Here is a 23259-nt window from a genome sequence, read left to right on the forward strand (position 1 = left end):
TTCAACCACTACAGATTACTACTCCACTAGCATAGGCTTATTCTACTGATGCAATGCCATAAAGCCTGAGCATACCTAAGGTAGGGATTACCCATCGCCACAAATGGCTTCATGTTACTGTACCAGTAAAAATAAAAACTGTCTCCCTGTCCCTCAAATTTAGGATTTCCAGAATGCTGTGTTAGTCGACAGCAGGGATAATATTGCAGTATTTCAAGTCGTGCACCTGCAGGCCTTTCAGTACCATATCCATACAGTACCACTCAACCCAGTTGTGTAAATGTGATCTGAAACAGGCACTGGCCCATGGTGCCATGTCTCTTGTGCAGGCAATGAGGAGTCCATGCCTGCCTTTTGCCAGTTAGGAAAAAACAGGACATCAAATGATCTGGTTTAACATTAAAAGAACACACAGAGGTAATCCCCATTCCAGTGCGAAGCCTGTGGAAACATTTTCCCCATCAAGATGCTCTGGTGATCATTGTGAGTTTTGGCACTGTACCAGCAGCTTGCCACTGTGATGGGCATTTGTGCCATTCAGGTGCCCCCAGATGCTTTTCCAGCCTACTGTGGAACCCAGCCCTGCTGTGTGTTAGACCATTTGCAGCTGGGGCACTCCTTTGTGATGCTCATATCTCACTCACTGCATCAAAGCAGGGGGGCAGTTGTGCCCTGCTCCTGAAGGCATCTGGGTAACACTGTGCTGGGACACATGGAGTGCGGGTAGGAAGGTCTCAGAGGTAAGGGGACCCCTACCAGCAATTTAAAGTGGACACTCCCTCAAAACATTCTCCACCCACTGGATTATCCTTTGTTTTCCAGAACAGAGGATATTATTAAGGTGGCCTGAGCTCCATATCAAGAAGTTCACCTTTTCTGCTTGTCCCTTGATAGAGGGTATGATTTTCTGGTCAAACTGGACTTTTTGCCTGAACTTTTCAGGGAAGATTTCTATTTTGTCCCTGGACCTCCCTGAAAAGGAGACCATAGTCTGCCTTCTACTGTCTGAGGTGTAGTCCAGAGTTTGTTGTTCACTTGGAATCTCTTTGCCTCAGGGAATGTTTCAGAGGAACTTACATGGCAAATGCATCTAGTCTGCATTATAAACAGGACATATTTCTCTTTTTCCAAGTAGACATTATCTTGTTGACTTATTTTTTTATTTATTTGGCGCCATGGGGATACCTCTGCCCAGGCAGGTAGGATTCAGTTGCATGCAGAAAAGGGTAGCTTCATCCAAGCAGTCCTACCACAGCCCCTCATTTGTCTTGCGGCAGATTTTTAGCAGTAAGAATCTCTGAGAATCTTTCTTCCTTCTATTTCTGAGCTCACAGATGTTACACACAGGCAATGCAGACCTGGTGGTCTTGTGGTTCCAGCTTCTCCTTGTTTCCAGCTGCTAAATCACATTTAAAGACGTTAACAATACACAAAATAACCTCAGCGTATGACTTCTCTGTGCAAGTGATCTCTGGAGCAGTCATGGGGTATTATTAAATTGCCAAGGGGAAGAAACACCCCCTCCCTGGCTCTGAATGGAAGGGGAGGCATCTGCAAGGCAGATTCTCAAACAGGAGGTGGCCCATGCTTTAGAAAATGTTGAGGGCCCCCACAAAGGAAAACTTTATTTTTGGAAGCACAGACTAAGCTATTCACCTTTACGGTGTCTATCGGTTTCCCTCCATCGTGGTTAGTCATTTAAGAAATATTGCAACCCAGTTCTTCATCAACGGATTTTTTTTTTTTTTAAACACAGCACAGTGACTAGTGTCTTTACCTGCATAAATTTCCATATGATTTTTTTTAACCTAAAACATGAAGCGCCTGTGGGATATGTGAATATGCCTTTGGGACGATTGTGAATAAACACGTGGGTAGCAGCATGTTTCCAAACAGCTCCCGCTCCGAGACACCAGCCGATGGAAAAGCGGGTCCTGGGGCACAGGGGAGCTATGCCAGAGATTTGTTGGGCGACAGGGGAAATATAGCTTCATTCTTCTTCACACGGGGGAGAACTGGCCATGGATGTTGTGGGAGGGCTCTCTGTCACAGATTTAGCAGAAGAATTCAGAGTTCAATATTCCCTCACAACTACGTCTCGCTGTCCACTTGGCTGCCTGTGCTATCACTCTAGACTGCAGGATCTAAAGCTTGCACAGTAACTGGGTCAGAGAGTCTCCTTAGAGGAGACCGTGCTGTGTTTCTCCTCATCCCAACCATCATGTCAACCGGGATGCAGTAAACAAGTGGAAAACGTGGTGTCAGGCAAAACAACCGGGCTTATGGCTGACTTTGGAGATGAGGAGTGGCACAAAATTGACTGCTTCAAGAAATTTAGAACAGCTGATCCTACAAATCCTTCTGTAGCACAACCCTGCCCCATCACTTTGGTTTGTACAATAGAATCATAGGGTGCATTAGGATCCAGTTACAAGCCAAAGTCCACTATGGAGTGGAAGTGTGAAGCTTAACACAGTATCACAGAAATGGAAAACTTCTTTAATGGTGCAGAAGGGACTTGTGCTTGAAGGCATTTAACAGAGCCTTGGTAAGTAAATTGTAGCAATTGACCCAGTAGAGGCGTTTAGCTTGAATACTTCGTATATGTATAAAAAAATCAAATAAGCACCAGGAGTAACTATTCTTCAAAGGGATAATTTGAAATGCTCCTATTCCCTCTCCAGACAAAGAGCACTTACTTGTTTCAGTGTGCACACTTCATTGTGCCGTGTAGCTACGGTGACTCTTGGTTTGTGAACACAAAAGGCTTTAAACCACAATGCATTAATGTCAAGCTTCGTACCTGCAGTTATTTCTAGTCCACTGGGGAATACAGCCCTCCAGCTCCAGAACTTCAAACTGAGAACTCGTTTGATCATGGCATCCTCTGGGACTAACCCTCCCTCTGCATCTCTTGACTCCAACTCTCTGTTTTCCCTGAGGATCACTCTTTATCTGGAAAAGAAGCCAGGGTGATGAAAGGCATAGGAGGGGAGATAAATAACACACATCAGCAAACTGTCAAGGAAAGCTTCACTGAGGTCAGTTGTATGTTGGAGAAAGAGAAAAGGAGAGGAAGAGCAGGAGGAAAGCGAAGGACAACACAAGCTTTAAGGTCAGATGACCTTTATACCCAGCAGAATTCTAGTGTTGAATACAAGAGGTTGTCAAAGGTCTTAATAACAGTTGGGTCAAAAAGCACCCATTGGGATTGTGTATGTTTCCCTTGAACTGGATCCCAGGATCTTCATTAACTAAAATTTAAGAAGGAAAAAAAAGACAAAAAGCAGTGTTATGTCTTCAAAGCTGCTGCAGGGCCTTACAAGGCTTGAGCTTTCCTCTACTCTTCTCTGGGAGAGGTTCTTGCCTAGAGGTGAGTCATAACGAAGGTCTGAAGAACTGAACTTGCAACTGTGGTGCCATGTTAAGTTCTAACTTTGCAAGGCTGAAGTAAAATATTTGTGTGTGGTGTTTTAAGTGGAAAGTGGAGCTCCAGTTTAAAATTTTAAGGGAAGATTTTCATGTTTATCCTTTTTTGATAAAAAATCTTTTTGTTTGGTGTCAGCTTTATGTGAAAAACTATGGTGAACAGGAACTCGCTGGACATTAATTATTAATTTGTTTAATCCATTCGGGCTTCTTTGACATTCAGGAGAATTCCAACTCAAGAATTTCATCCGGACAAGAGGAAATAAGATCAAATTACCCACTGAAAAAAAAAGAAAACAACCTTTAACAAAGTTTTGGGCACAGATTTGTATGTCCCTGTTTGAAAGGTGCTGAGAACTGAATAGAAGACAAGGCATGGAAAAGGATGAAAACAGGGAGGAGAAGAGAGGCAGACAACAGAGAAGGCAAAGGGTCTAACACGACGCAAAGTGAAGGCTCACTTCAGAGAGTAGAGTTGAGGAAAAGAATCAGTTGCAACCCATGTCGGAAGCAGGGGAGACAAGAGACAAAGGAATGGCTTTATCAGACCTTCAGATGTCGTAGGAACATGTGTCTTACCAGCTGGGAAAGGCACATCTTCTGACCCTTAGAGCAACCCTAGGTTTTTCATCAAAGAGTGTTCCAGAAAACATGTACCACCAAAGAGCGATGCTGATGACTGGAGAGCAGCGTGTCGTAGCTGAACCAGTGAGAGCAGAGCTCAGGATGAGACACCAACTTTGAGTCCCTTCAGTTAAACAACCAAATAAGGAAGAATCCAGCTGAAGCTACAACATACTGGATTGTTCCTATACAGGTGCATGCAACAAAGCAGCATGATGGGAGAGAAAGGAACACAAGGTCATTACTGCACACAGCTCTCCCACTCCCTCAGCTAGCAAGGCACGCAGCGGTTTGGAAAAATTGGGGTCTGACTGTTCTTTCTCTCTTTTTAGTGAATTTTCTCACCTCCACTGTCCCAACCCACCACCCACCTTACGAGAATACCAAAGCTCCAGTGATTTGTTTGTAACATTTAATTCTTACTTGAAGAGCTTATGTTACCAGGTTTAAGGAAAACAAAGAATGCTAAACAACTTAAACGGCCAACAACTGACAAATAGCAAATAATCAAAGCACTCAATTCAAACATAAATGAGGCCAAGGATTGCCTATTATTCTGTCTTTGCACACTACCCAGAAAACAGGCAGAGGGGGTGCGTTCTTGGTCAATCCCTAGGCACTGTCATAATAAACATGATTAATAGGCTATAATTTACCTGCACAAATAGTTCAATGAACAAATACAAACAACAAACGAATTTGGGCAGCCGCGATCAGATCTTGAGCAGAATAAAGCAAATTCGCTAAATAAATTGGTATCAACTAGTTTTAGTAATTGCATTCCGTCTTCCAGAATGGCTCCTGGATTTCTTCCGGAGCCCAAAAGCCTGCCGAGCATTTCACAGGCTATGTCCATTCTGTGCCTACGAGAGTGGATTCACTGCCTGCACCCAAATCACTGAGCCCTTGCATTTGCGTTGACATTTTTATGGAGCTTTCTGGCTTCGCAAGTGTTTTCTAAGGAGTGAAGTTTGAAACAGCTCTGGTCCTCTTGTAATATTGCTGATCAAGTAACAGGATCAGACTAGGTTTTGCATCCTTTCAGCCGCAGAAATGACTTACTGGGGGCATTAAAGTAAGAGCCTCTGGAGAAACACGTGCGCAGGTTATAGATAAGCCCCCAGTGCTGCATTAGCTTTCCTTGTTATTTGCTCTCTCTGTGTCCTGGTTGTCCTGGGTTTGGAGCTCAGGCCACAGCTCAGCAGAGACTCTGGATGTCTGTGCTGTCTTTAGCCAGCTCTGAGAGAAGCGAGCACCTCTCCTCCATGGACCAGAGCTCGGGTCTACCCTGTGACTCTTGAGCAGAGCTCTCGCTCTCGCTCTTTGGAAGAAATGCTGAACGCAGCTTTCCCAGACCGTGCATCCTCCCTCCTCCTCGCCTCCGCCGGGCAGCAGTGCCGAGTGCGGTGGGTGAGCGCAGGTTCCACGACAAGGTAAGATAAATGGAGAAACACGCGCTGCAAGAGATGTTTATTGAGTGAGATGCTAAATGAATAACCCAATCAATGCTGTAATATTTAATTCAATACAAACTTCAGATTGAGAGTGTTCCCCATTTATTTTGTGCTGTCACAGAAATTGTCGTTCGTTAGAGCAGGGCGCTATCGTTAAAGGGAAGAGGGTTCCAGCAGGGAGGGGCTGGCTCCAGGCGGCGCAATGGGTACAGCCTTTGCAAGATGGTGAGCGACAGAGAGTTTCCTGCCTTCCTTCTCTGCTAGGGACTTTGGGGAAGGCAGAAGACATTGTGCTTTTCTGAAATGTTCCCACCCTCTGTAATGTCTTTTGCCAGCGCAACTTCTTCTCCATGTGGCAAGGAGCCCTTTGCAGCTACGTATATGCCCTGGATTTTTTTGGACAAGCCAGCCATGAATTTAAATGCTTTATTCTCTACCTCTTCTGAGCTCCAAGCTCCCTGCTGGGACACAGCCACCTCTCACGTTCTCAGCAAAGGGCTGCGGTCAGGGACACGGGCATTGGGATGTCATGGCAGAGGTTGCCAGCTGGCTGGACACTCCTTGCTTGCGACAGGTGGCATGTTGTCTCTAAATCATCCCGGCCATCCTTATTCCATGCACCTGGCACCTTGTCCCCCACATTCATAGCTGCCAGTCTCATAGATCTCAAACCATCTGGTACAGCTCTAACTTCTCCTGTGCTTGACTGGATTTCCTGAGCGTAATACTTGACCAAGTGGTGCCAGCAACTTCCCCTGTCCCATGCTGCCTCTTCTGGTTGTTATTCTCTCTGGCCAGGTTGTGCCAAGATCCAGAACAATGTTTAAAGCATGGCATGTCATCAGTGAAGCCCCATTCTTTGAACTACTCTATTCTTTTTTTCCTAGGGATTTACACGAAAGCAGCCCCAGGTAGCTCAATATTGATTTCCACATAGGTGTGTAAGAAACGCGTTGGTTCCAGCAGGTTGAATACCTTCAGTGAATATTCTTCAAAGCCAGCCTCACTCTTGAAGTGATCCCAGTTAGCTTATTCATTCCTTTCTCAAAGTCCTTCAGTCTTTCTTCTGTCTCTCTTTCCTCTCTCAGGCAAGTGCTTAATTATCCCCCCAAGTGTTGCTCAGGTGAAGCAGCTGAAAGCTGTGCTTAACATGTCCTCTGATTACCCACTGAGGACTAATGAAATAAGGACAGATTTAGTGAGTCTGGATGCACACGTGTTTGCATGCTCATTTAGTTCTCCCCTCACACGGGAAACCAAATCCTGCTGGCCCCCGTGATCTTCTCCACTGCTTTTGGGGAGCTGACATGGGCGCAGCGTACGTTTCTGTCAAGCCTTAATGCTCTGAAGGTTTCTAATTCAAGGTAATTTATGAGGAAATGTTTTGAAAGGAGAGCACAAAACCTCCATATTAATTGGGGGTGATCTAGAAGGCAAAGCATCTGTCAACGCAGAGATAACAATGTATGAATACAAACAGAAGCAACCCCCTACTCCCCTTTTCTATCTAATCTATCCATCCATTCATCCATTCTAACTCTACCTCCTCTCATCACTCCTCTTATTTTCATGGCTGCAAGAATTCATGTTTCATCCACGTTTCAAAGGCTGGTGAGTAACCAGAACTTTGTCGGCATCTTCATTTTAAACTGAAAAAACAAACAGCACCCCCTCAGCCCCCCCTTCTCCCAGTCTGTTCCTGCCAGAAACATAGCAACCAGCACGCACGGCTTTCTGCAGGCAGCCTAGTTTGCATTTAATTAGTTCTGTGATATCCTAAACTTCTTTCAACCTCCGCCCCCAGAACATCGCTGTAGAAATCCTCACTCCGGGAATGGCATGACGGAGCTGTCAGAAACCCAGCATCTGTGCCAGGAAGTGTTTAGAGCACTTGGATTCCTCAATCGGGACACGACTAGCCTGGAATATACTTCTCTACCAGGATAATGAAGCAACATAACGCTCTGCAGAGGAACAAAGATAGGAAATCTCAACCCCGTTTTATAAGCTGGGAGAAATGAGGCAGAGATATGAAGCTACCAGCTCTCAGAGCATCTGTCTAGCATATCGGTAGCCAGGCCAGGCCAGGAGCTTGCTCTCCCCTGCTGGAAGGAGACAAGGGTTTTCCAAGGTGAGGAGGAATCTTGTGGGACAAGCAGTCCTAATTCCTAGCATCTCCTTTTCACAGCCGTGCATCCCTGTGCCAGCTGTGAGAAGGACTCCGTGAGTCTCATTGCAACAGGGCTTATATTCTCACGGATCACCTTTAGGTACTCAGTCCAAGGGCACTGAACAGAAAAGGCAGAGTAACTTAACACTGAAGGGAAAGGGGTTGTAGGGACCAGTACGGTAATGCCTTCTGGGCACTGTACTCTTTGTCAAGTGAGAGTGCTCAGGACCCTGATCAACAAACCCCACTGCTTCACCCTGCAGAAAACACCACCTCCAGCTTCACGCAATTCCCATTAGCTTCACCGACCCCATCCCAGACCTGGGCCCTGTCTCCAAGGCTTCTCCTTGGACACTGCACCAGGAGTTACCAAAACCAGCAATGCGATCAACCTGTGGCTGAATTCAGCTGCCTGCTGGGGATCCTTGCCTTTTCTGTTTTCCTTCCACAGTCCTGGATTTCCACCCATAGATCAATCATTCCCACTCCCCTCTTGCAAGGCAACATGGGTTTCCCAAGACAGTGCCAACCCCAGTGACTGCCCGAGGCAGCCGATGAGATGGTCACTGTTTCTCCCCAGAGCCAAGCCTCCCTTTTCTGCCCGTTTGCCCCTAACCCATAGCTGGTAAGTGCCAGCTGCAGGAAAGCTGCTCCCAGTTGCCTGCATTTCTGCTAGCCACAGCAAACCGGAAAGCTGGAAAGCAAGCAGAGCTAAAGCAGGCATTGATATTTTTTAATCACTCCATCAGCCCACTAACCCTCCTTTGATGCTCCAACCGGACTTACGATTGGCAAGAGCGTTGCTGACAACGGCACGGGCATGTAGAGACGGGTCCTTTTTCTGTATGTGCCCAGTGCCACGGAGCTTCTTGCTCCGGCCAGTCGCAACCTCCCAGCGGGGGAGGCTGCTGCAGCCACCAAATTAAACGACTCCACAAATTAAAGCACAGGGAGCATTCGTTCCTCCCACCCCCTGCCACTCTGCTGCTGTTAAACTCGCTGCAGCTTCAGCTGCTTTATCATCTCATTTGCTTTCTGATCTGACACCAGCCTGCCATGCAGCTGATCAAAGGCAGAAACCAGAGTGCAGCCGGGCTGAGCAGCCCCGGAATTCAAACAAACATGTCACTTCCCATCTCTGTATATTAGACAACTTCACTTCTTTCTGTTACTGCCTCTTTTAATCTCTCCCTCCACATATACACACCCCGTTTTTCTTTCTCTTCGTCCTCTACATTCATTTCCCGCGCCCACATGCTGTCACCTTTTTCCCTTCCTATCTTGATCTCTCTCATCACTTTTCCCCTTTTTCCCCTTGCCTCCAAAGTCCCTCTGTCTTCACAACTGCTCTCATTCCTTCCTCCTCTCTCCTCCTCCTCTTCCCAGCATGTTCACACTGTTTTATTTCATTGCTTCAGCTTCTGCCTCTTCCTCACTCTTTTAGAGTCTCTATATTGTTTCACAGGAGTGAAGTCATTTTTTGGGGTGTGGAAGTAAGGTCCCAGAAGGGGTATTGTTTCCTTCAAAGTTGTGAGTAGACTATTAGTAGTATCAATATTATATTTATACATGTCCCTTGAATCAGAAAATGACCTCCTACCATGAAATCTTTCATGGATCAGAAGCCTTTCTGCACTTGAAATCCAGCGTAGAGAAGAAAGAAATTCAGAGGTCCATTCCTGCAAGCAAGCAAGGAAGGAAGGAAGGAAGGAAGGGAAGAAAGAGAGAAAGAGAGAGAGCATGGAAGAGAGGAGACAAAGAGAAAAGAGCAAACAAAAAAAGAAAAATACAAAAAGGTATTTTAGGTTTTTGAGGTGGGTGGGGATGACAGGCGGTAAATACAAGCAGTTCAAATAGAAAACATTTCGTATAACGCTGAATTCCATTTTAACGTAATCCTCAAATAACTCTTGCATCTCAGGTGGAACTAGCAATCCTTGGAATGTCGCTGGTAATTCTCTCCATCACCTGCACAGGACTACAAATTAGTCTTAATTCTCTATCTGGGCTCACATTTCAATATTTCAGTCTGCAACCAGCTGTCACTCCAAATTGAGAAGGAGATAAGTTCAGACCTGTTTAGGTCAGGAAATGAGTGTTGAGTCTGATCCCTTTTGGCAAGCTCAGGCTCTTGTCCCTGATGGTAGACCGACCACATACATCACAGAAAGGCATAGGAATCACATGTGAGACAGGTGAGACAATATTGCCTCCACTTCCCTACCCATTAGGGCTCAGCCGAAGTTGGAAATGATGTTCCAAGGCTCGAACTAATCTGCAAAATTTGTGTTCAGATCTGAACATCTCTGAGGTCTTCAAGCAGGCATTTTAGTCTACACCCAGCTTGATTAAAGTATTCCTGGATTCAATTAACTGAGATATAATGAGATTATTTCATAACATGCAATCTGATTTTTTTTGGTTACAGTAAAGTGAGCAAGCGGTGATTACAGGGCTTAATACAGCAGGCCTTGCTGTTCCACTGGAATCAAAAAGCGACATGAAATTAGGTCAATTCAGCCAGAATTTCTTGGGGGACACTAGGAGAGGGGGAAAAATATCTTTGGTTTTCCTTCATAAGATTATTTTTCATTAGATAATTCTAGAAAATGTATTCCATGGCACATTACATAACAGAAGAAGAAACGGTTTAAAGGAAAGACACTTCATTTTCATCAAAATAAAATGCACATTGAATCAAGTGTTAAATACACACACAAAATCGTTTCCCCAGAATACTCTCTAATAGAAAACATCTTTCAAATATTAGGCCTTTAATTCCAGTTCCATGTCAAGCCCATATTTCAAAAACCTGAATCCTGGGTGAGGATGATCACGGCGTTTATTTTGCCAGATACTGCCTCTGGGAACGATGGTCAGCACCAAAGCCAGGTGCAGGCCTGTGATGCACCTACATCCAGCCTAGGAGTGACTTCCAACGGTATGTCCATGGAGAACATGTTGAAATTCCACCATTCATCTTGCTCCCAGGCCTTGGTGAAATGAGATGGTTGCCCTCAACAGGGACCAGTGAGGAAACATCCACTTCGCTCTGTCCTTGATTAAGTGCCCATCTGAGGGCTTTGCTAGCCATGGCAGCCCCAGAGCTGAACAACCAGCTGAGCTCCTAAACATCAAATTATTTCACTTCAAATCCATTAAGCAGATTTTATTTACAATAATAAAGTTTCTTTCTACGTCAGCAGCGCAGATAGTTCATTTTTGTAACTAAACCCCTCCCCCCTTACACATCTGCAGATGCTCCCACATGAATATGCTGTAAAATTTATCCTTGTCCATCATATTGGGGTACTTTAGCTTGTGGTGCTCCTTTGAACCTCCTGATATTTCCAATTAAAGGTGCCTCTTGTACCCTGGGACTGTTAAAGAAAACACCTAAAAGAAAAGAATTCACAATCTATGGTCTCCAAATCCCAAGTTCTCAGCTTAATAATACATATTCAGCTGTGCAGTTCCAATATTCATAACTAGTGCTGAGAAAATAATTTGCAGCCAGTAATTTGCTGAAAGAATTTAGTCCCTTTCTCTGCTCGCAGATGGTCCCTGAGCAAAATCAAAATTTCCTCGAATGTACTCATTATTTGAAAATACTCAACACATTTTTGGCAGGGCTTTTTTTTTCCCCCTTGAAAAAAAAAACCACAAAACCCTTGCAGATTGATCACAAAAGCATTACTTGTGTATTCCATAGTTAGCATTCTAGCCATGAGCTGCTGGTTTGTTGTGATTAATCATAGGTTCATAGTATGGTTTCCATTCCCCCACTGGAGGGAAAACAAAACCCCTGTAATTCTTACAGTCAGGTGTAGGCCTTGAAAAACCCTGGGGCTTTCATTTCCCTTGGGAAAAAGGAGCAGGGAAATTAGACCAAGGAATTTTAACCCTTTTAGTCTCTGGTTCTCTCAGGCTTTCCCACATCTTTCGTTGCACCTACAGTTCCAGTTTCACGTGGTCTCTGTACAAGGTCTTGCAGTGGCGCAGCAGGGCCACGTATTTAGGAACGTGCATCCTAATGGCACGACATGTAACACCCCTTCGTGCTCCCTGGCCCTGTGCAGTGAAATCAGCTCACCTCAGGCTACGGCAAGAAAACACCCATGGAGAGGTTGCAGGATGCTGGATGCGTGTAAGGTATGGGACCAGTTGGAGAGTGCACGGGGATTAAGGTGGACAGAGGAGTCGTCTTCAAATTTCTGACACCTGACAGGTCTGCTTTTTAAAGAATCACTCCAGAGGACAAATAAGCAAGGCTTCAAAAACTGACTGATAGGCTAGGTCCATCATGTAAATGCCATTATCCCGTTGTACGTCAAGGAACTATGTGCAAGGGGGGAACTTGGCATTGCATTTAATTGTGTTCATAGCAGGACCTAGAAAAGAGGAGTGCTGTATTGTAAAGGGTTGTTAAGGCTACAGTAGACCCATCAACTTCTGATTCTGTCTTTGTGTTGTTCTCACCCACTCGTGCTAGTTTTGGTTTGTCCTGCTCTACTCCTCTAGCTGCGGCACTGGAATTCACCCAGGGCTGGGTGCAAGCTGATGTCCTAGAGCTGAAAGGATGGGGTCTTGGTACAAATCCTCTGAGCCATCCCTTCCATCCATCCATCGCTGTCTTCCTGTGCTGACGTGTGCTACTGATCCCAGCACAGACAGAATTGTGCCACTCTTTGCAGCTGCTTCAGGGAAGAATCACATTTACATTACTAAATGCAGCTTTCCAGCAAAAACACAAAGTGAAGTCAGAAGACAGCCTTTGATAAGGAAGAAAGAGACTTTAAAACAAATAACCCACATTCACTAACATGTATTCAAACACAGACAAGAGGAACAGTGGTAAAAAAACCCCAAACCCCTGACATTTCTGCTTCAAGCAGCCTTTATCACAGAGTGTGCAGTTTTTACGTTGGCTGTTACCTTTCCTTTTGATAGTCTCTTCTGAATCACGTCTCAAACAGACGTTTCTCCACTTCCCCACAAGTACTCCGTGGTGTTGGGGGATCCTGTCTCTTGCAGATGCATCTGTGTTCGCCTACCCCAAGCAATGACCAGCCGTAAAGGTGTAAAAGGCTTTTCTGCTCCTGGAAGGCATTCTGTGTCCTCAGCAGAGCTCTGGCAAAAGATCTCGAATTTGACTTATATCAGGAAGACAAGACAGAGATGCTTGTCATGCTGCTGCATTTATAGAACTATGACAACTTATAAATGTTTTGAGAAGAAAACAAAGGAGGTTTTTCAAGGGGACGTCATTAGCAATCATATTTATTATTATATGGGAGATTCTGTTTGTTAATCATATGAAGGAAAACACCTCTGAAAGCCTTCGGGACATATAAGGTCCATTATGATAGTCTGGCTAGATAATTGGTACACATAGTCTTTACATTTTCAATATGACACCGGATTTATTTTATTTTTTGAGTTGTGTGACAGGATGGTAGAAACTGAGGAGTTTCAGCACATGGAAACAGGCAGCTGCAGCTAGCCTCAAACAGAAAAGAAAGAATTTCACGACATTTACAGCAACAAAAAAGCAGAAGCAAACCAGCTTTTGAAGATGACATCAGTAGGTTTCAGGATTAGCCCTTTATTAGTGTAGGTGATGAGATTCACACCATTCAGAACTACTGGTTTTGAGCCATATTCTGGAAAACACTGAAGCAGAGAATTATTCTCAACTAATATTCTGATAGTTGTTTTTAGCTTTTTTTGATGGCAGAAAAAGTCTTAAAAAAAAAAGGAACTGAACCAAAGAACAATTCAGAGACAGGGGGTCATTTCTGTGGCAACCTCCATGGCAATGGAGGCAAAAAAATAAAACCCAAAGAGCTTTTATAAAAGGTAGCTTTTTCATGGCTGTAACATTTTCTGTCTATTATAAAGTTAAAAAATAAGAATTTCCTCAATCAGAAAGCAGAGGCTGAATCACTCCGGACTCAGGATGTCTGAAATATAAGGAAAAATTTCAGTCCAAACTTTGCAGTTAATTCCACCTCCAACACCATTCACCACAGACCTCTCTCCCCCAGGCATCTGCGTGTCTCGAGCTCAGATCCAGATGCAAATTCCTTCACTTGTTAAAAAGTCTCACCAGTTAGGAAGTCAAAAGAGGACAAACGTTACAGAGTGTGGGCTTAGACACCTCTTGAATCAAGAGGGTAAAAAAAGAAACACAACTTCATTAGCCAATTTTTCCTGTTATTTAAGCTCCAGGTTTATGCCAGACAGTACATGATATTCCAACCAAGGAGAGAAGGATAGAGCAAACCCAGCCTTTATTAAGGTCTGGGTGTACATGATTCACTTTTCATTAGATTTAGTCAGCAGCTAAATAGTAATTCGGGCGAGAGTTCTAGCTGTGTTTAATACTTTAGTCTTACAACAGACTAATATCTCCAGCATCATTAAAAACAAACATTCAGACAGGAACAAATTAACTCACCTTAGTTCAGCCAGCTGCAAAGACCTACTGTCATTTCAGAAAAATGGTGCCAGCCGTTTCCAAGCCACCTCTTTAAAACACGCAAATTTTGCATCCAGCCTGCAAGGCCATGAAATTCAAGCCCTTCCATCCCCGTAAGCAAGTCACCCCCCGAGGTCCCTGGGTGTTCTTGGAGAAAGCCCTGCAAGTGGGGGGACCATCTAGTCCACCTCTCCCTGCCACAGAGGTGGCAGTGGGTGAGCGGTGATCCAACAAGCTGCTGTCATAGCTCTATAGGTCACTTAAAACGGCACAAAGTAACCTGCACTAAAATATTTAGAGGTCCAGGTCTTACTCAACAGCTTCCAGAGAAGGGCACTTACTCCCACAAACACACCAGGGCATAAAATAAACAAGGAATGCAGCCTCTGCTTTGACACCCACTTTGTTCATAGAATCATAGAATCATCATGGGTGATCAAATCCTTTCTGTTCCTTTATCCACCGTGCTGTGCCTCGATAACGAGCACCTACAGCTCCAGGCAACACAAAGAAAGCTGCAGAAAGCAACAGCAAAACCCCCACTTGCTGCCTGGGACTGGCTTCTGTGCTAAAAGCTGGAGCAGTCTCTCCTCTGCTTTTCCATTTGGAGTTTCTCTGATGCTTTTTGGCTAAACAAGAACAAGCCTCATTTATTCTTAGAGAAGTTGCTGGGTCACCCATAAGCCCAAATTTAAGTTCTGGTGGAAAAGGCTTTTCTAAAGACCGTGTCTGAAAACTGCCCACTCTCAAATCCCACTTCCTATCCCAAAGCACTTTGAGGAAGTTTGGATACACATCTGAACTTTTCAGCTTGATGTAGTCTCTCCCTGTGACTCATAGAAATGTTTCCATGAATATTTAATTTTTTTAAGTTCCAAAAGGAAAAGAAAGGCTTAAATAGGGAAAGAAGAAGACTCAAACAAATACCATAGCTGCCAACATCTTGTGACAGAAAGTCAATAGCTTTTAAATCTGCATAAAATTACATACATTTCCATGAAATTACCTGCATTTGCATATAGTGATGCTTGATGTTACAAGGGACTTGCAGCAACTCCCCAAGACTCCCCAAACCCTGGCTTCTCCCACCGGCCCAGCAGTGCATCAATTCTGCCATCCTTGTGCTCTGAAGGAACCAGGAAAATCCATGAGGGAATTTCTGGGGCATTTCCGCAGCTCAGTGGAAATTCCTGTCTGACTAGGGACGGGAGCCAGCAGCTTCAGGAAGTCTTCCTGAGACCTCTCTCCCTTTCCCCTTCCCCATCTCTTCCTCTCCTCCTTGGCAGTCCAGGACAAGGCTGGGGAGGACAACTTCAGGCAGGTAGAAGGAAGCCTGTCCTCCTCCTTCCTGTCCCTGTTCCTCACCACAGACAACAAGGGGATGGTGCCCATAGCATCACCAGCTAGTTGTTGGCTCCAGTCCTTGCGGGGATCAGGGATTCCCATCAGCCCCTCACAAGCTGGGGCAAGGAAACCCATTAGCACTCTATGCAACATCATGGGTTAGAGAATGAGGGAAACTGTGTCTGGTGGTAAAAATTACCCAATCTAGGGGTTTTCGGAGTGCATGGAAGGGGAAAAGACTGGTCCAGAAATGGGGAATGTCTGCAACTGGAGCAGAGGACGAGTTTGAAAAGGCACAGGCAATACTGGCTTTTAATCCCAGGCAGAAGAAGTGTCTCTAGAGTATCACAAACAAAGGGGAACCCCAGCTACAAATCATTTGCCATCCAGAGGGACCTCGACAGGCTGGAGAGGTGGGCCCGTACCAACCTCATGAAGTTTAACCAGGCCAAGTGCAAGGTCCTACATCTGGGTCATGGCAATCCCAGGCACAAATACAGACTGGGCGGAGAATGGATCGTGAGCAGCCCTGAGGAGAAGGACTTGGGAGTACTGGTGGACGAGAAGCTCAATATGAGCCGGCAATGTGCTCTTGCGGCCCAGAAGGCCAACCGCATCCTGGGCTGCATCAAGAGGAGCGTGGCCAGCAGGTCGAGGGAGGTGATTCTCCCCCTCTACTCTGCCCTCGTGAGACCTCACTTGGAGTATTGCGTCCAGTTCTGGAGTCCCCAACATAAGAAGGACATGGACCAGTTGGAGAGGGTCCAGAGGAGGGCCACAAAGATGATAAGAGGGCTGGAGCACCTTTCCTATGAGGACAGGCTGAAAGAGTTGGGGCTGTTCAGCCTGGAGAAGAGGAGGCTCCGGGGTGACCTTATAGCGGTCTTCCAGTACCTCAAGGGGGCCTACAAGAAAGATGGGGAGAGGCTGTTCAGGAGGGCCAGTTGTGATAGGACAAGGGGTAATGGTTTTAAAATAGAGGGAGGTAGATTCAGGTTGGATATTAGGAAAAAATTTTTTACCATGAGAGTTGTAGAACACTGGAACAGGTTGCCCAGAGAGGTGGTGGATGCTCCATCCCTGGAGACGTTCAAGGCCCGGTTGGATGAGGCCCTGAGCAACCTGATCTAGTTGGAGATATCCCTGTTCCTTGCAGGGGGGTTGGACTAGATGACCTTTGAAGGTCCCTTCCAGCCCTAACGATTCTATGATTCTATGATTCTATGATTTGATTGAAGGACTGCCGTCACAAAACATTTAAGCACATCCCTTCCCAGAGTCCGTGATGGCTGCCATACCTTCCTGTCCCATCACCCCTGCGCTGCTCCCCTGGGTAGTGTCAGAGCAGCTGTATTTGTGAGGTGAGCCCAGGAACTCCAGTTCATATTGTGTCGCCCACACTGAGGAAGCAAGCAAGGTCGTGGGCATGATGTGGGCAGGGGGGAAGGGGGGAACCACCTGCCAGAAACCTTAGTGCAACAGGAAATCGCAACCTTAAAGACAGTCTGAGTCTGGGCTTAGATAAGATATGTTGTTTTTCACTACCAAACAAAAACCAAGGATAAGTTTGAGGAGCAATTCCTTCCTGCGACAGTCTCCAGTTGTGTTTCTAGCATCTAGATAGATGTATTCTGGAGACCCTCCTTCTGGCTGGACTGACAGCTGGGGGATCATGGAGTAACCTATCCCCAGGACCAGCAAGCATCCAGAACAGACAGCTTCCTCCACAGTCCTCCCTCAGGTTAGGACCTTGGGGAGAGCATGAGGAGCTGAGGGTTTTGTTCTTTTCCCTTCCTTCCCATTGCAGCCCCTCAGCCCAAAAACCAAAGGTACTGTTTGATGTGCTAAGGTTTTCCCTGGTGACATTTGCCCACTAAAACCTGAACCTGAACCCACAGAGGCCACGAGACAGGTTAGTAATGAGTTGCATCAAAATGGGAAGTGCTTTGGATCCCACCCCCAGGCCCTGGCCTCCCTGCCTGTAACTGCTTTCGAAATATATTTGGTAACACACCGAATGTATTTAAAGGGATTGTGGAACTGGCCAATTTTCATGCTAATTAAAGTGCAGGAGATGGAAGGGAGCTGTTTGAAATACATTACAGCACCGAGGAAAACATATTGTGCACTATCTCGTATTTTTCAAGAGCCCATATTCAAATCCACTTCCAACCTGCATGCACGGTGCTTCCGCTGCTGCCCGCGTTGCCGACCCGCAGGCAGCGGCCGTCCTGCCCCTGTGCCCGCCCGGCCTTTGGCATGGCAGGGACCTGGATGCAGAGCCTGGCCCTGGGGACAGAGAGAACTGGGTCAGTGGCTTGGAAGGAGCTGGAGCGCCAGGCATGGGGGGAGGCGGGGAAGGGAGAAGATTACTAATCTCTGCAGACAGCATAGCCAAAGGGGACAATATTTAAATTTCCCACAGCGGATGCTGGCGGAGGAGAGAGCCCAGGCTTACAACGGTGTTTCTCTTGCAGGGACTGGGGGAAGCGTGAGGTTCAGTTAAGTGTCTGGGGGAAGGGATATCTCATGCAGAAAGGCATTTGTGGAGCGTGTGAACATCCTTTCCTCACCTCCCTGGACAGCCAGTTGGTCAGGTCACACACTTTGTCCCGGGTAGACAAGAGCTAGACCAGCATCTCTGAGCAAGGTGTAGCTTTGACCTGGATTTCAGCGGCTCAGGCTGCATGAGCTGCTTATCAAATACAGCAGGTCTGTTGAGACCGATTGTTTTGTCCTATTTGCCCAGATAAGTTTAGAAACCCATTTCTTTTGGAGACATTAAATGCTGCCCTCTCATTTATACACAGTTCCTTCCTCTGCAGGAAGAGACCCCTTCAGAGCCCAAGTTCGTGTGTATGAGCCAGTTTCAGTGTCTGGCTTGGGAAAAACCTGCATGCAGATTGATGGGAACATCCTTGTGTATTTCCCGAGGTGGTGGTGCATGTCCAACAGCCCTCTGGTTCATCTCTGCATGTGCCTTTGCCTCCCTGCAGATGGCAGCTGGCAGAGGGGACCATCCCTTTCCAGGCACACACCCCATTTCCCCAGGAAGACTCCAGAGAGAAGGGTCTAATTCTATGCAGACACCCCATAGCTATAGGACTCTCATCTGTGCGTGATTGCTTGTAGGTAGGAATTACTTGGCTGTTTTCCTTCTGTTTTCATCTTCTTGCCCTCTCTCACTGTCCTTTGGATACAGGGGCTGCCAGCATATTTGTCCCTGGGGCTGGGAGCTACCAGGCTGCACTGTCAAGTGCTGAGCAGTATTTCTTCACCCTCAGGAGGAAATCTGCTTCTTTAAATGTTTGTCTGACTCCCTGACAGCTTTTTGACAGAACATCCACTCCCCTGTTTACAGTAGCATTCAGTGGCAGAAGACATCTCTATCAGGGCACCCTCTCCTTTGCAAGCAAAGCCTTATTCCCAGCTGGCAACAAATCTTCCTTCCCTTTTTCAGCTCACATCTGAGTTTTGTCCCCTGCGTTATCTTCTGTGAAGGCCTCATTTCCCAAGCCAGAATTTGCAGAGACAGCTGCCCCAGGGCTGGTACGGAGATTGCAAAGGTTAGGCAGCAGCAGATTAGATGGTAAAAAAGAGAAGTTTTTCCCACGTTGGCTCCACCAAAGGACGAAGGTGGTGGAATAACAGCAAAAAGAGGAAACCCTTGATCTTGTGAAATAAAGGCAAACGTCTCTCTGCAATGTTAATTGGGAAGTTTTCCTTCCTTCAGAGTCTGGCAAGTGATACGTGTGAGGGTGGGAGGAAGACAGGAATTACCTAGCAATATCTGGGAACACCCTGCAATCCCAGGGATCACGCGGTTTTGGAAGAGGCGGACGAAGTAAGCCAAGATGACGTGTGGGAGGAGAGGAATTAGCCAGCCCTGTCTGATGCTGTTTCAGCTTTCTGGTGTCAGGTCCAGCTGAAGTCCTTGCCTTTGGAGAGAAGCCATCACCAGTCCATTAGATCAGTTTCTGACTTAGCTCTATCAAGGCGATGTGGTTGACTGGTCAGTGCAGTAACGAATTTTAAGAGAGATGTCTGAATTAAGTCATCCCCAAAGAGTCTCTGAAAGAATAGCCTGGTTTCGTGAGCTTGCGGTAGACTAAGCCTTTTAATAAGAAAAATATCCAGATTGCCTTTGTGACATTGGAAATCATTGAGTGCTTAAACCCTGCTCTACCAGTGCCTGGCAGTTTACAGCACGAGTGGTAAATAGGAATGCTTGCAGGAGCAAAGAGATTGATTAATAGATGATTCCCGCTGGAGCATGGACCAGAATGTAACAGGGTTGGCAGGGACAGCCTGTGCATCAGGTTCTCTTTGAAGTCGATGGTGTGGTGTTGCCAAGATTTCTTATGCAGTGTCTTCTCCGTGTAAAGGAGAGCAGGACCTTTGCTGATGCCGGTGGTACTCACGTTGTTTTGTCCTGCTCAAACAGAGGGTGGAGAAGAACCATCTATCTACGGTAAGCCGAGCAGCTTACAAGATCCTCCATGTTCCAAAGATAATGAGAAAATTAGGAGTCACAGAGTCTCAGGAACCTCAAGGTAGCGATTCCCAGGTCTTCATGCTCTTTAAGATGCTCAGATTAGCAGCACAAATAGTTTTGCCTCGAAAAGGTTCCTCTCTGGCAGAACCACAGATACTTGTGTGCAGAGGCAGCACTGTGCGCTGAGTGTCACCCAAAGGAGGGAGGGATGCTCTCCTACAGGATTTCTGGAAGGCACTGCCATTGTTCAAAGTGCAAGTGGGCTGAGGAGCTTAACAGATGGCTGCAGTGAGACATGGACTCTCTACAGATGGTGAATTTGTTCCCTCCGAGATCAGTGGTGGGCTGGATGACAGCCCAATATGGCTGCAGACTCCAAAAGCCTGTATTACCCCCACACACCCTGTTATCATGACATTTTCCTCTTTTGAGAATGCAAAGGGATTTCGAGAGACAGACACAGACACATGCACGGGTAGGGAGAAACCAGAAAAATGGCAGATGGCATAGAAACAGGTATGTATCCCTCTGAGAGGCTGTCAGCATGGGACGAGAGGGTGGAGCAGTTATTGCTCACTAGCTTGCCTTGTGGACATCCCTTCCAGCCCGTGGACATCCACAGGATGGGACACCTCAGTTTGCAGAACATAACTTTCCTAAGTATCAGATCCCAGAAATCAAAATCACCGAGGATGGTGTCTCTGAGAAAATCTCCCAAGAAACCCTTTCCCGAGGGATTTTTCCTTCGATACCATGGTCACATTTTTGAACACTGGCCACTGTTAGTTAGAATGATCCTCTGGCTGGATTTTTTGTGAGCAGCTCTTAAAAGGCTTTCCCAGACTTGATGAAATCAGTGGAATCAGACAGCAAATGACTTCCTGCTGTGAGCAGCCTCAGATTTGAATGGATTCCCGCCTTATCCCTCCCATCCTGAAACACATCAAATTTCCCATCAAATAAGCAGTTTATCAAGTTTTATCAAGGGAAGTTGGTTGGTTTCTTAGCTTTTTAAAAGTCAAAAGAGGAAAGTATTTCAAGCCAGAAATAGCATACCAGAGAAGTTATAGATGCCTCATCCCTGGAAGTGTTCAAGGCCAGGTTGGATGAGTCTTTGAGCAACCTGGCGTAGTGGAGGGTGTCCCTGCCCATGGCAGGGGGGTTGGAACTGGATGATCTTTGAGGTCCCTTCCAACCCAAACCATTCTATGATTCTATGATTCTATGACTTTAAATTTTTTCAAATACGTATTGTGGTTTTTTTTGCAATCGGGTCATTTTTTGAAGCCAATCCTCCTCCACGTGATACGCCAGCAATGCAACACTGCAAGATGTCACTGAGTCCAAGTTTTAGGAAACCACATCCTCATTCATTTCAGGATGATCTTGGGCTATTTAATGATTGTGCTGGATAATATCAAGAAACTGTCTGGAAACGCTCGGCTGGGATGCAGTTCCAGGTTCCACAGCAAACATGTAGATTGGATAATTATCTCAGCAGTCAGCATCCATTGACTCATAGGCAACCTGACTCACAGCCATTCATGTTAAACGGTATCTGCCAAAGCTCCTTTTATCTCTGTATTTCCCTATAAGCTTATAAGGTGATAACCACAGGGACTGAGACCTAATATCTCAGGAGGAAGCTTAACTTCTGCAGGCTGGTATCCAGCAAACCACCAAAGCTGGGTGAAGGTCTGGATTAGAACACATCTCCTGATAGCTCCTCTGCCCACAGCTCCAGGGATTGCGGGCTGAGCCACATAGCCCTTGAAATTCACTGCCTTCCAGTTTAACAGAGCATCTGCAAGGAAGTTTCACAAGAGCAGCTATTCCAAAAGACACTGCTGCTAGTTCTGGTGGCAGAATAGATCTTGTGATTCAGCATTCAACACCTTCTCTGGAAGCTCTGAAGCAACTCTAGAAACAGTCCCTTTCCAAAAAGAAAAAAGAAAAAGAAAAGGAAAAAAAAAAAAGGCAAGAAGTCATTTGAAGCATGCAAGTAGATCTGTAGATCTGAAAAAAAATACAGAGGATATGTCTTGCTGAATATAAACTTGCTGGTGCAAAGATCTTAGTCTAAAGTTGATGGAAAGGCCTCTTGTGTTACATTGCTTCCTTGCATTAAAGTGGTGTTAGAACACCTTGCAGGATCAAGCACAATATGAATGGTAAATCCTGGAGCTATATATATAAGTATGGAAATACCACACTGGTAATATTGTTCCCAGGATGCTATATTTTGGGGAGAAATGCCAATGTAGCAGTGCAAGTTGATCCCCAGTGGCTTTGCCAAGAGGTTCTGGGCTTATTCCAGAGGTATTACTTTTAGTTTGGTCTCTCAAGTCTGCTAAATATTTCTCAATATGAAAGCCACAGTACCATGATGTGAAAATGCAAAAAACATGTGAAGAGGGAGTGGGGCAGGGAACTCTGAAGCAGAGAGAGCAGAGATCTCCCCAGTCATACTCCTTTACCCCTCCCCAGCCCTTTTATTCGGGAGTATTTCCCACCACTTTCCAAGTGGTTCATCTTCAAGCAGCCGAGCACTGGAGTTGTTGCCGTACAGCCACTAGCCCCTTGCTCTTCTCAGGGAAAATCCTCCTCCCAGAGGACTGCTTCATTTGTTTCATTTGTCTCCTTTCCATCTCCCACCCTCTTCCCAGGGGAATACAACCCAGGCAGATAAGCTAATGAGACAATTAGCTCTCCGCTCCCTGATTGAAGAGCCCTTTATTTCCCTAACCAGCCAAGCCAATTCTCAACATCGCGAGTGCTTGACTTTATTTCTGCAGTGTGATTCATCTTCCCTCTTGCTCGTATATAAACCCACCATAAAAGAATATTATTAATGTTGCCAAGTCAAGCGCTTGCTTGTTAGCAAACACTTAGACGTAAGTCTGTTTGGGGAACCTTAATTCACCCTCTTCCTCTTCCTGCCTCCCCACAATTTACCTTGCATGTGTATTTTACCAAGGCCTTTAATAACCCTATCCTGCAGCGGCGTACAGAGAGCCCATTCCACGCTCAGCTCACATACTGGGCAGTGATCTGTGATGATCCATGAACTAGCCACTATTTTATTTTTCAGTTGCCTTGCGACTTTACTTGCCACCTACTTGCTATCACATGTCTGCAAAAGAGATTATTGCAAAGCAGCAAGCAAAGGCTGGGTACAGCCACAATACAAGAATCATAGTGAAAAGTAACTCAGCACACTGAAATCCCATCTTAAAAAACCAGCACCTGCTGGAAGTGTTCA

This window comes from Tauraco erythrolophus, chromosome 1, assembly GCF_009769465.1.
Source record: "Tauraco erythrolophus isolate bTauEry1 chromosome 1, bTauEry1.pri, whole genome shotgun sequence".
Taxonomy (NCBI): Eukaryota; Metazoa; Chordata; class Aves; order Musophagiformes; family Musophagidae; genus Tauraco; species Tauraco erythrolophus.